Source organism: Lissotriton helveticus, chromosome 10, assembly GCF_964261635.1.
Source record: "Lissotriton helveticus chromosome 10, aLisHel1.1, whole genome shotgun sequence".
NCBI classification, from domain to species: domain Eukaryota; kingdom Metazoa; phylum Chordata; class Amphibia; order Caudata; family Salamandridae; genus Lissotriton; species Lissotriton helveticus.
The window spans coordinates 1,041,092,765-1,041,107,045 of NC_136071.1; the positions used below are offsets into that span (position 1 = coordinate 1,041,092,765).

At 49.6% G+C, this 14,281-nt stretch overlaps 1 protein-coding gene across 1 annotated transcript in view; it reads left to right on the plus strand.

The window, feature by feature from the left end:
• Nucleotides 1–14,281, plus strand: part of MALRD1 (MAM and LDL receptor class A domain containing 1) — a 2,679,189-nt gene that overhangs the window by 199,409 nt on the left and 2,465,499 nt on the right. The window lies entirely within an intron of this gene.

Below are 14,281 nucleotides of genomic sequence, written 5' to 3' on the forward strand. Positions count from 1 at the left end.
GATCTTCCTATGTATTGCCCATGATCCATTTCTTTCCATGTCTCCTTTACAGATAAACCATCTTAACCAACTTACCTATCAGTGGTGAGTGATTTGCCACTTAGGCCGTGGCATCATAAAATGGTTGTCCATCATCCATTTACATGCATTTCATTCTGTTGCACCTCCTATTCACCACTAGTGGAAGGCTATACAAACAGAGCCTCATTTATGAAGCACCTTGCCTCTCTTTTGTGCCGCGGGAACATCACTCTTTTTATGATCCGGTTCCGGTGGCGCAATATGATGCAGCATATTTACGCGGCCATGTAAAACCACTTTAGGTGGCTTTTCATGGCCTTGTAAATATGTGCCCCTTTCAAGCAGAACACTGCATGAAATCAATCAATCAATCAATCATACAAATTTGTATAGCGCGCTACTCACCCGCTAGGGTCTCAAGGCGCTGGGAGGGGCGGGGAGTCGCTACTGCTCGAACAGCCAGGTCTTGAGTTGTTTCCAGAAGGCGAGGTGGTCCTGGGTCAGCCGTAGGTGGGTGGGGAGGGATTTCCATGTCTTGGCCGCCAGGTAGAAGAAGGATCTTCCTCCGGCGGTGCTTTTCGAATTTGTGGGACGGAGGCGAGGGCAAGGCTGGCGGATCGGAGCTGGCGGGTGGGTGTGTAGAATGTGAGGCGGTTGTTGAGGTATTTGGGTCCCATGTCATGGAGAGCCTTGTGTGTGTGGGTGAGGAGTCTGAACGTGATCCTCTTGCTGACAGGGAGCCAGTGCAGGTCTTTCAGATGGGCAGAGATGTGGCTGTGAGGGGGGATGTCCAGGATGAGTCATGCCGAAGCGTTCTGTATGCGCTGGAGTCTTTTCTGGAGTTTGGCTGTGGTTCCAGCATAGAGGGTGTTCCCGTAGTCCAGACGGCGGGTGACGAGGGCCTGGGTGACCGTCTTCCTTGTTTCGGTGGGGATCCACCAGAAGATCTTTCAGAGCATGCGCAGGGAGTTGAAACAGGATGACGACACGGCGGTGACTTGCTTGGTCATCGTGAGGGAGGAGTCCAGGATGAAGCCCAGGTTGCGTGCACGGTCCGTTGGCTTGGGGGTGGTGCCCAGGGCCGGGGGCCACCAGGAGTCGTCACAGGCAGAGGGGGATGGGCCCAGGATGAGGACTTCCGTCTTGTCTGAGTTCAGTTTCAGACGGCTGAGCTTCATCCATTCCGCGACGTCTTTCATTCCTTCCTGGAGGCTGGCTCTGGCGGTGGCGGGGTCGTTGGTGAGGGAGAGGATCAGCTGGGTGTCGTCAGCGTAGGAGATGATGTTGAGGTTGTGTTGGCGTGCGATGGCTGCGAGGGGGCTCATGTAGACATTGAAGAGTGTGGGGCTGAGCGAGGATCCGTGCGGAACGCTGCAGATGACTTCGGTGGCCGCGGATCGGAACGGGGGGAGACGGACTCTCTGGGCTCTTCCGGCGAGGAACGAGATGAAAGGGGCGTTACATGGGTGTTGCTGTGGGTGTTCTCACAGAACAACCATGGAATCTGAAATATTCCCTGATTTATGAGAAATCGTAAACCTTGGAACACATCAGAATGTAACGCCACCCTGTGCAATGAGGAGAAATGTTTCAATTTCTCTTTGTTTTCCCTTTTTCGATCCATGCTGCATTCTGAGGCACACATAGAAAGAGAAAATCGCCTGAATTGATTGATTTTGTGCAGGAAGGTGTCCCTCCTTGCACAAAATCAATCAGCCCACAATGGTGGCGCCTAGTGCAAGGGTACCTGCACAGGTGAATGGCAGCCCATTGTGCTCTATTGTGGGGGAAAAGGGCAGGAATGCTCTGTATCTGATAGATAAGGCACATTCCCGCGCTTTTCTTTTGACAGAGGGCAGCGCAGCAAGTTTCCTTGCTGTGCTGACCTGAGGCAAAACCTCATAAATGAAGCCCACACTGCTTCCAGATAAACATAATGGTTGACTTATGCATGTGTGACATGCTTGATGTGTGGCAAGCTCATGTCTATCCAGGCGCTGTGTGAATGTTCCGCTGATTGCAAGGCAGGGCCCCTAAAGCTCCCCATGACCTGGCAGGGTACATGTGTCACTTAGTTATATTTGTAAAGACCCCTGTATGTTGACAATTGCACATACTGTAGTTTTTAGGGCTGGGCATAGTTTGCGAAGTAGCGCTTCGTGAAGCTATGCAAAATGCAAAACAATCCTCGAACAAACAATGTTCGGGCAAACAATCAATCAGTGGGGGAGAAAAGATAGGCACGACGGATTACAACGGGGGCAAAAACCTGCGTTACCTACCCTTCGCTGCATGCAAAGGAAGAGAGAATACTTTTTATCCCTCTCAGTTTGCAGACAGAGAATCTCCAAGAGAACCAACAATTCGGAGAGTAATACTAGTATTTTCAATCAAACAATCAAATATTTCTTAGTTTGTCGTGTTACACGACCTTACCCAGACCGTATGGACAGTTTCCTGTCTTCCGATTCCAGCGCCAGATCGTCCTCCACTCTCTGTTACTACCGCGGCACTCCTGATGGTTCCCAGCCAGGACCGTAGATCACTCGGGGAGAGGTCTGCTCGGAACCAGTGAAGTTCAGATGATCGGCTGTCAGACGAGGGTCTATCGGACAGGAGCTCTTCCGATCGTTGCAGTCGTTCACTCTGTCGTTGGGACCTCTCCCACCGGATCCACGTGTCGCTGATGGGCCCCACACGTTGGGACGCCAATTGAAGAAGATCAGCAAAATGGTCAGGCGATTTAGTCGATGTTTCTTAAATAATTTTGCCCGGCGTTAAACGCCTCTAATACCTTATGAAGATTATCAAATAAAGAGGCAGGCGCTGGAGACAGGAAGACAGGAAACACGTTTTATTCCGACGGAGCAGAACACATCAGATCGGACAACAAGGTATCGTCTCGAGGTGCTCTCTGACAGCCTCTCTGAGGCCTGGCCTTTTATACACTGGTTTATGACATGTGACCGCTCTTTATTATAATAAAGACATTGTGCAGTAGTGAAAAATGACATCCTCGGTACCCCCCCCCCCAGTTCCGGCTCATTCCAACACGTGGCTACAGTAGAGGTCCTCACCCCCCACCCCCATACAACAGGAGGGGGCTATCACGCAGCTGAGTGTTTCGCCGATTCCTTTGGAATGTGTGCGCCTGATCGAATCTCAAGGGGTGGGGAGGTCATGATCAATAGTAGCTCCTTTGAAAAGGGTCGAGTGCATACAGTAGTGGGCAATAAACTGTATCCTCAGGCCAAGGGATGACCAGCGGTCCGTACAGACAATCGGGCTCAGAGGAAGGGGTCATCAAAGGAGAGGTATTCATGGAAGGAAAGGAGGTGTTGGTCAGGCGCGGGGTGTGATTCCTAGAGACAGAGTCATGTGGAAGAGGAGGGTTCATGACTTGCGCATGTGGGTGCGGGGTCAGCCAGAGTGCATGGGGGAGGCTTGCAGGGTCAGGGAAGTGCGCTGATGATCGATCGTGAACAGGGAGACCATGGTACCTAAAGTGGCTATCGTGTATGTTCATACGTGGGTCTGAGGAATGGACAAGATGGCGCAGATGATGTTTAGTTCATGAACTAAAATTCCACAGTCCTCCCTTTTAACATGTCTCGCCAGTTTGTCAATTCGGATCTATCCCCATAAGACCACGTATTTCTATCTCATAGAGGGGACTCATGTGCTCAGTTCTAAAGTCCAAAGTCTTAGGGCACATACAGTTAGAAATGAGTGAACACAAAGGTGGCAAACATTGAATACCTAAGCAACACCCACACAGTACCATGACTGGTATCAGTATAAATGTAAACAACCTCCATCCCCAGTCCTTCAAAGTGTCCCAAAACCAGCCTCCAAGCGACCATCCTTCTTGCTCTTGGTGAACCTCTGAGGATAGTCTGTGGAGGTGTTCAATTGCTTTGTAGACTGAAGGCGAGTTATCTGGCACGTAGGTGCAACAGCTGGAGCCGATGATGCGGCATGCTCCTCCACGGTCGGCCAGAATCACATCTAGAACAAGGCGGTTTTGGAGAGCCACCAGGCGGACTGCCTGAAGCTCAGCCGTGTTGTTAGCGAGGATGCCAGCCGTGATGTTAATGGTTGTTTCTACTGCCTGATTCAGGTGTCGGATAGCGCGGCTGTTTGCCATTGGTCCCCACAGAGGAACAAGTCTCTTCGCTGCATCCAGGAACTGTGCTCCGGTGGAGTCGGCTTGTCCAACGTCTCCGGCGCGCTTTTGCCGGTGATGGTAGGCTGAGGCCACATACGTGGGAGGAAGAATGAAGGCGATGTAGCACGTACCCCTCCAACCTTTCGGGAGCCAGGTGTAAGCTTTGGTGCCACAAACAAAGTACATATTCGGAGAAGCAACAAAGGAAGGGGGATCAACTGAGACCAATGTTCTGGTGATGCAGCAGGAACTGTGACCCACCAGTTGTGTTCCCTGGCCTTCGAGGCACACGAGTCCTGTGACATTGATGACAGACAGGGCCACTGTCAGGGTGGCAGCCGTTTGCTTCCGCAGGTGGTAGAAGGTGGGTCTGGCTGGATTGTGAAGCACTTGCATTTCGACTCTTTCTTTGGCAGGGATGTTCATAAGGAAGGCGGAACCTGAGGCCACAGGACAAAAGGGGGCAGACGTTCCTCCTGTTTTGTTCAGCCAGAACCCATAGTAGAAGTGTGACACTGTCTGACCAGAAGCGGCGTTGTCCTTGTGGCTCTCCTGCAAGAGGATCAACCAGGCGAGGCAGGAGCCGTGAACTGAGAAAGGAGAAGGGATGAAAGGTATGGAGTGTTCAGTGGCATGCGGGAGCAACCCGCAGATCCAGCAGTTCGTGGCATTTGTAGCAAGGTCGTGCTGGTGCAACAGTTGCACGAATGAATTGTTCCAGAACTCCTTACGCCTTTCTTGGAGCTGAGGCGAAAGGGAGATCAGGTGATGTTCTTTCATGGTGGTTGGCTGTGCAGTGGTCGGCAACATCTGATGAGCGGGTGTGTTGTCCTCCAAGATCCAGAAGGAAGTCATGAGGAGGAGGCAAAAGAGGAAGACAATGAAGAAGGCGATTGTCTTTGATCTGTGCAAATTGTCAGCCTTTGGGTTCCTATAGTGGGTATTTCCGGTTGCGTCCATCATCTTCTTATCTGGCGCTTCCATCATCTTCTTGTCTGGCGCTTCCATCATCTTCGAGGTGCTCGGTAGTGGGCAGAACCACAGACTTTGTTTAACTTCTCTCCGGGTGACCCTTGGTTGTTTTAGGCCACCGTTCTGAGATTTTAACTTAGTCCGTGGTCTACTTAGCCGAAGCTCCCCCCTTTCGACGCAGGAAATACCCTTCCCGGGATGGCACAGTGGGATCAGAGAATTTTGCAAGTTCAAGTGCCTCGGTATCAGGATAGCAGTTCAGTGATGGCCGGTCTTTGTTCAGGAGCTCTTCTTGGGTGTCGACGTTTTCTGTCGTGGCTAGGGTCGAGGAGACTTTCTTGCAATGGTGGGCGTGCAGCCAGTGCCTTTTTCCCTCCACTCGAAGATCCGTCCGAGTGGTGATCAGTACTTGCCAGGGGCCCGTCCACCGGGGTTCCAGACTCTTCGCCCGTTGGAAATTCCGGACTAGAACATAATCTCCCGGTTGGATATCGTGACCGGGGCCCCTGGAAGCATCGGGGATGGCCTGCTGCACCTGTTGATGAATGACAGACAACGTTTTAGTTAATTTGCACAAATAATCTGACAGCAGGACGTCGGGGACGTCGTGAATGGAGGTTGGTTTGGGGGCAGTCCAGAGGTTCATTGGTCGCCCAAACACCACCTCGTAGGGGGTCAAGTGGTGCTTAGTGGGAGTGGAGAGCATCGATAGCAATGCCAGTGGGAGGGCATCTGGCCACTTGAGTCCTGTGGTGGCCACTATCTTTGACAGTTTCAGTTTCAGTGTAGCATTGTGTCGCTCAACTAGGCCAGCGGATTGGGGATGGAAGACCGCATGGAACCTTTGCTTTACCCCCAGCCCCTTCAAGATTAGTTGGATAACTTCAGCTATGAAGTGGGGGCCATTGTCGCTCCATAAAATTCGACAAAGGCCGTAGCGAGGGAAAAACTCTTTCAGTAGTACTTTGGCAGTAGTCATGGCAGTGTTATCACGGGTTGGATAGGCTTCCACCCATTTGCTGAAGGCGCATACAATGACTAGTACATACTTCAAGCCTTGGCATCTCTCCAGCTGGATGTAATCCATCTGAAGGACTTCAAAGGGGTGGTCGGGGGTCCCAAACCCTCCCCGGGGTACCACAGTTCCTTTCCCGAGGTTGTGTTGTAGGCAGATAAGGCACTGCTGGACCAGGCGTTTGGCTGAGTCGGGGATTTTGTTGTTGTGCCAGACTTTGGAAATGAGTTCAATCATGGGGGCAGAACCTATGTGTGCAGGGGAGTGTGCCATTGTCAGTATGGGGATCAAGTATGAGTCAGGCAGCAACCACTTGTTTGTGTCTTTTGTCCGCCAGCAGCCTTCGTCGTCCTTTAAACCCACCCGTGCCCACTCAGTCAGTTCGTGAGGTGTGCTGGCCGACTGGATGTCCCTAATCGTTTCCCTAGCGTCAGTCCATTTTTCTGCTTGTGACCTGGTCACATACATGTGTGTCGTCGTCCTATTCTCAGCTGTGGTTCGGGCAGTGATGTCGGCCAGTGCGTTTCCCTGTCCAACTAAGTCCGTCACCTTCTTGTGTGCCCGGCATTTGATCACTGCTAATCGTTCGGGGAGGAGAACTGCTTCAATCAGGGCGGAGACTAGATCTCCGTGGAGAATGGGTGTGCCGTGGGACGTCAGGAATCCCCTTTCCCTCCACAGGAGCCCAAAATGATGAACCACCCCGAAGGCATACTGGCTATCCGTGTAAATGTTCGCTGTGGTTCCTGCTGCTATGATACATGCTCGTGTGAGGGCAATTAGCTCTGCTGCCTGTGCGGATCGTTGCGTGATACGGGCTGTTTCAACTACTGTTCGGGCTGTCGTCACCGCATAGGCAGCTGAGGTGGTGCCGTCTGGGAGTTTGATACAAGAACCGTCTACCCATAGTTCTCCATCAGGGTCTGTAAAAGCAATGTCTCGGAGGTCAACTCTACTCCTGGTCTGTTCGTCCGTGAGGGTCACACAGTCGTGTATAGGGGGCACATCGGGGTCATTTTCAGGCAAGGGCAACAGTGTAGCAGGATTCAAAGTCGTGCATCTCTTAAGAGTGATATGGGGTGCAAGTAGAGTCAATTCGTATCCCGTCAGTCGTGCACTAGTCAGGTGTTGAGTCTTGGTCTGGTTCAAAAGGGTGTCAACTGCGTGGGGTACTAACACCGTGAGAGAGTTTGAAAGTACAATTCCCTCACTCTGACGGATAGAGACAGCAGCGGCGGCTACTGCTCGAAGGCAGGCAGGTAAAGCTCTGGCGACTGGGTCAAGAGTGGCAGAGAAGTAGGCACAAGGGCGTTGTTTGGAGCCGATGGGCTGAGTTAGAACAGACAATGCGCATCCCTCCCTTTCGTGAGTGAAGAGAGAGAAGGGCTTGGAGTAATCTGGTGTTCCTAGGACGGGTGCCGAGCAAAGGGCGTCTCGCAACTCCTTAAAGGACGCTTGGCATACGGGGGTCCATGGGAGTGGGAAGGGAACATCTTTGGCCAACAGGGAAAGTAGGGGTTTTATGTTGAGACTGAAATTTGGTAACCATTGTCGGCAAAAAGAGGTAAGGCCCACCAATGAACGGACTTGCTTCTGTGTTTTTGGGATGGGGGTGTCTAGGATGGTTTGGATTCGGTCGGGTGTAAGTTTCCTCCCTTCTTTGGACAGGAGATGGCCTAGGTATGTCACTTGAGGTTGACAGAACTGCAGTTTCTTTTTGGAGACTTTGTGGCCATTCTCCGCAAGAAAGTGCAAGAGTTGGATAGTGGCTGTGATTGCAAGTGGAGTGGTGTCGGCCGCCAAAAGGATATCATCGACATATTGGATCAACACCACTCCATCTGGTAGCTGGACGGCGTCCAGCTGTCTTTTGAGGGCCTGGCTGTAAATGCTGGGACTTTCAGTGTAGCCCTGAGGAGCTCTACAAAATCGGTACGAACGGTTTTTTAAGGTGAAGCCGAAGAGATAACGGCTGTCTGGATGGATGGGGATAGAGAAAAATGCATTCTTGAGATCAATAACGGTGAAGGTGGTGGCAGTGGACGGGATGAGGGTCAGAATGGTGGTGATGTCTGAGACTACGGGGTACTGTGGCACTACCACTTTGTTGACTTCTCGCAGGTCGATGATGAAGCGGTACGCTTTCTCATCTCCCTCACCTTGCTTCTTAACAATGGGTAGGATAGGGCTGTTGCAAACATTACTAACCACTTCCTCTACCACTCCTGCATCTACCAGGGACTGAATAATCGCTACCAATGCCTTCTCGCCTTCGGGCGATATCCGGTACTGTGGGAGTTTCGGGAGTATGGCGTCTGGTCGAACAGTTATGTGCACAGGATCGATCATCATTCGTCCTACATCCGAGTCGTTTCTGGTCCACAGGTACAGGGGTAGGGTGTCGAGCAAGGTTAGGTCAGCATCAGTGATAGAGTACATATGTCGTGCGGGGAAGGATCTGGACATGCTCGGGTTGTCGTACAGGATGATTCGGACTCCCTCTGGGGAACACCTAATAGTAGCTCGGAAATGTTTTAGTAAATCAATACCCATAATGGTGTCAGGGGAGTTGGAGGAGAGCAGAAATGTTGTGTCCGTGGGGTTGTTTCCTAGGTCAAAGGAGATAGGTACAGACAGGGGATTAGTGGAGGGCGTTCCATCGAAACCTATCGATGTAATGTGTGAGCCAGACAAGGGTGCCCTTGGAATCAGTCGCTTTGATAATACACTACGTGTCGCTCCAGTGTCTACCAAAAATGGAGACTTTGTACCCAGGACCTTAGCGGTGACGTAAGGACCTTGCTGGTCAACACAGAGCTCGACTGGATCCCTCCCTCGCCCTTGGCAGTCCTATGCAAAGTCGTGAGTATTGTCGCAGCCGGACTGTTGGCACTGATTCTGTCGGGGGCGGTCAAATGTGTTCGGTCTGCCAGGTTGGTTACTGTTGGTGTCGTGGGTGTGCCCTCGTCCCTGCCCTCTTGTCCTGGGGCCATTTGCCATGTCCCTTGTCTCGTTATTCTTAATCGTTTCTCGGAGGACCGGGCATTGAGACTTCCAGTGGCCAAATCCTTTGCAAAACGCACACTGGTTCTCATCGAGGTCTGTTCGTGGAGCGCCGGGTGTGGGTGTGCGGTCTCTAGGGGGTGGATTTCTAGGGGCATTCGACTGGTAGTTTCTCCTATACTGCTCCCTTCCTCTAGTCACTCCCTGTAATTGAGCAATCATCACTCGTTCTTTTAAGTCCTTTTTCTTTCTCTCAGTCGCCCTCTCGTTCTCGTTCTTTTGGTGTTCGTAATACTGAGCCATCTGAAGGATAGCTGCAGGTTTGGAGGCCCCCCAACTACTCTCGCTTGTCTGTAACTTCTGGGAGACCTCTTGTAATAGCCCCTTTACGTAGTTTTGCACGAATAGGTGTTGTCCGGTTGCGGTGGTCATGTCTTGGCCACTGTAGTCGGAGAACACTGTCTCAAATCGGGAGAAATATTCTGATACGTCTTCCTGGGGTTTCTGACGGCAAGCCGTGACTATCGACCAGTCTACCTTTTTCTCTGGGATCAATGTCTTTAGCTTCTGCACTATTTTGTCCGGGAGTTCCAGTATGTCTTTTACAGGTTTCCTACCGGGCTCTCGCTGCCTATCTAGTTCACTGAGTTGATTCCAGGTATGTCCGAACAGATCTGTGTGGTTGGCCTTCCGGATTTGCTTCCACACGTCAGCCGGCAGACATAACCCAAAAAACAAATCAATGTCCGCTAGAGTCATTATGGTTGAGCCTAAGGCTGTACTTAGTTCGGTATAAAATGCTGTCGGGTTCTTTCTTAAATCGGGCAGGGTTTGCCTAAAGGTTAAAATATCTTGTCGATCCCATGGTTGATAAACCCAGTTGTACACAACCCTCCCTTTTGCATCTGCGTGGTTAATATCGTCGTTTGTTCCCTGACCTCTTGGGGGAACCCAGTAGGGGGCGGCTTCTCTGATAGGCATCATAGTGTTGGCTACTTCTAATGGGGGCTCAGCCGTTTCAGAGACTGTGATCTTGACCTCTGGTTTCTGTTCAGTGAGGTGGCGGAAGACCTCAAGCGTTTGCATGAAGAGGTCCGTCACATCGTGCTCAGTCCCATCTCCAACATCGACCTTTCTATATAGAGCCGTCAGTTTAGCAGGACCCTTAGTTTGATACCTATCCTCATATGCGTTCAGGGTGTGGAAGCTGAACCGTAAAATGAAATGCCGCCTGTGGCTACCGGCATGTGAATTGTACATATCCATCGCATATTCTTCGCTCTCCTTCCGTTCTACCAGTGTCTTTGCTATCTTATCAATCCCATCCCGCTCGTCTTTGCTCAACCTATTTGGTCTGGCTGTTGGCTGCTTGCTAGTCTCGAGTTCATCTGATGTTGTTACCGATGTGGCCGGTGCGAAGGCCGTAAGGGCCGGGGCACTAGCGCTAGGGCCACCCTCGCCCGCACTCAGAACTGGTAGGTGCTGTGCCAGTGGCTGGCAGGGGGCATAAGGAGGGGGCATGTAGATGATCGGAGGACCTAGCAGTAACTCGTCGTTTGCCCGTTGTTTGGAGGGCATCTCTGGGTAGAGCGTAGAGGGGGTTCTAACAGGGCATTGGCCTGTCGACCCTGATTCTTGCGTTTGTCTAACTTCCTCTCTCCTTTTTATCTCTTCATCTAGTTCCTTCGCTGCCAGGTGGGCTGCCTTTCGTAATTCTTTCCCTATTTTTGTTTCTTCTCTTTTCCTTCGTTGCTCTGCTTCTTTGCGCCACATGCCGATACTATCGAGCATAGTGGGTGTTGCCTTATTTATTCTAACAGCTGCTTCTAGCGCCTTTATTTTATGATCATCAAAGGAACCTATCAGTGGCCACTGACTTTCGGGGTCTTTTCTCGTATATTTATGCCATAACTTACTATAAGCTATAGCGACTAGTCCTTGTTTAGTGAACATGTCCTTATTAGGGGTGCCTTCCAATAGAGCTGGATGGTTCATCTCTAATAAGCGGTCCGGGCTGATCCAACTACTGACCAATGGGGAGAAGATAGGCATGACGGGTTACAACGGGGACAAAAGTCTGCACTACCTATCCTTCACTACTTCGCGAAGACTAGACAGAATTTTCTATTCTACAGTATTCGCAAATAGGGAATACCCAAAGAGAGAACCAATATCGAACAATTAATGTTCGTTCAATCAAACAATCAGTGGCGAGAAAGAAATAGGCATGACGGGTTACAACGGGGGCAAAAGCCTGCGTTACCTATTCTTCACTATCTGCAAAGGAGGACAGAATACTTTTTACCCTTCCCCGTTTGTAGACAGAGAATTCTCGAGAAAAACAATCCTCGAACAAACAATGTTCGGGCAAACAATCAATCAGTGGGGGAGAAAAGATAGGCACGACGGATTACAACGGGGGCAAAAACCTGCGTTACCTACCCTTCGCTGCATGCAAAGGAAGAGAGAATACTTTTTATCCCTCTCAGTTTGCAGACAGAGAATCTCCAAGAGAACCAACAATTCGGAGAGTAATACTAGTATTTTCAATCAAACAATCAAATATTTCTTAGTTTGTCGTGTTACACGACCTTACCCAGACCGTATGGACAGTTTCCTGTCTTCCGATTCCAGCGCCCGATCGTCCTCCACTCTCTGTTACTACCGCGGCACTCCTGATGGTTCCCAGCCAGGACCGTAGATCACTCGGGGAGAGGTCTGCTCGGAACCAGTGAAGTTCAGATGATCGGCTGTCAGACGAGGGTCTATCGGACAGGAGCTCTTCCGATCGTTGCAGTCGTTCACTCTGTCGTTGGGACCTCTCCCACCGGATCCACGTGTCGCTGATGGGCCCCACACGTTGGGACGCCAATTGAAGAAGATCAGCAAAATGGTCAGGCGATTTAGTCGATGTTTCTTAAATAATTTTGCCCGGCGTTAAACGCCTCTAATACCTTATGAAGATTATCAAATAAAGAGGCAGGCGCTGGAGACAGGAAGACAGGAAACACGTTTTATTCCGACGGAGCAGAACACATCAGATCGGACAACAAGGTATCGTCTCGAGGTGCTCTCTGACAGCCTCTCTGAGGCCTGGCCTTTTATACACTGGTTTATGACATGTGACCGCTCTTTATTATAATAAAGACATTGTGCAGTAGTGAAAAATGACATCCTCGGTACCCCCCCCCCCCAGTTCCGGCTCATTCCAACACGTGGCTACAGTAGAGGTCCTCACCCCCCCCATACAACAGGAGGGGGCTATCACGCAGCTGAGTGTTTCGCCGATTCCTTTGGAATGTGTGCGCCTGATCGAATCTCAAGGGGTGGGGAGGTCATGATCAATAGTAGCTCCTTTGAAAAGGGTCGAGTGCATACAGTAGTGGGCAATAAACTGTATCCTCAGGCCAAGGGATGACCAGCGGTCCGTACAGACAATCGGGCTCAGAGGAAGGGGTCATCAAAGGAGAGGTATTCATGGAAGGAAAGGAGGTGTTGGTCAGGCGCGGGGTGTGATTCCTAGAGACAGAGTCATGTGGAAGAGGAGGGTTCATGACTTGCGCATGTGGGTGCGGGGTCAGCCAGAGTGCATGGGGGAGGCTTGCAGGGTCAGGGAAGTGCGCTGATGATCGATCGTGAACAGGGAGACCATGGTACCTAAAGTGGCTATCGTGTATGTTCATACGTGGGTCTGAGGAATGGACAAGATGGCGCAGATGATGTTTAGTTCACAAACTAAAATTCCACATACACGCTTTCTTTATAACGGCTGCAAATATGAACGAACGGATATTCCATGCAATATTTTCAGATTCTTGTATTTTGTTATCGTAAAATGATATTTCGGTGCTTTTTAAAGTGGGGTTATGTTTTTTTGTTAAATTTCTGAGCAGAATGTGGGGACAGTTACTTATGTAATTTTATCGACCGGGGTGCAGTCAAAGGGCCTGACACAAAGACGCTTAATAATTACCTGGAACTTAAGTGGCCATTCCCCTTGGATAATATTGCAACAGTAAATCAGACCCTTTCAATTGCGGGTGAAAATGAACAAAATTGTTTCTCAGGAGTTGTATTTTCCATGGCACTGTTTAGGAGGAAGGTTACAAGAAGAATGCCTGTGGCATTTTTTCGGTTATATACTTAGCCTCCATTTCTGTCCTATGGGACTGCATGTAGCAAATGCTTAATTCCGAGTGTTACAAAACAGATCATTTACAAAGGGTTTTATAGAACAGGCTTTAGTCACAATGTAAACCTTGGTGGTGCCATATTTATTTAAGGAATGTTGCGTTCTGAGGTGATTCTCTTTTGGGATTTGATAAACCATGTTCAAGAGGAAACGTTTTTCCCTCATGATCTTCTAAAAAAAATAGGATAATGGTTTCAGAAGCTTAATTGAGGACAACAGTTCTTAAATTCACAAATATCTTACTCAGAGATGTGAGAAGAGTGTCTGACATGATTAGTAAAAAGTACTTTCAACAATAGTGGCAGTCATTGGATTCCCCCAAGTTCTTCAACTAAACTTAACAGAGTTCTAAAGAATAACTAGAACGCAAATCTGCTATTTTCATTACAAAGATCAGGCAATACTTAATACCATATTACTTGAGTGGGACCTGCAGAATAGAAGTACTTTCCTGTGGCAGTAAACAAACAAAATGAGAGGTCTCAAGATTCAAGAACTTTATTCAGATGTAATATTCATCCATAAAAGTTGCATAGCAATCCATAACAGTTAAAACACTGCGCCTTGAGACCCTCACGAGTGAGTAGCGTGCTTTATAAACCTCCTGATTGATTGATTGATTATATAAATATACGGGTTTTCACAACAAAACGATATACATTGCATCATGTAGGTAACAGCCCTACTTTAAAGCAATAATAGCTGTATAGTTGTCAGAGCAATTAAAACCAAACAATATATAGTATACATAGCAGCATTCTAAAAAATCCCTAAAATAAATCAATATGAGCAGCAGGGTCAGGACAGCATAGTGCTGCGGGCCTTCACAGGAGATTTTAAAACAGAACCCTCATTCAAGACAGTTTCAAAGTCAGATAATTACTGTAAGAAGATAAAAGGTGGTCTGGCA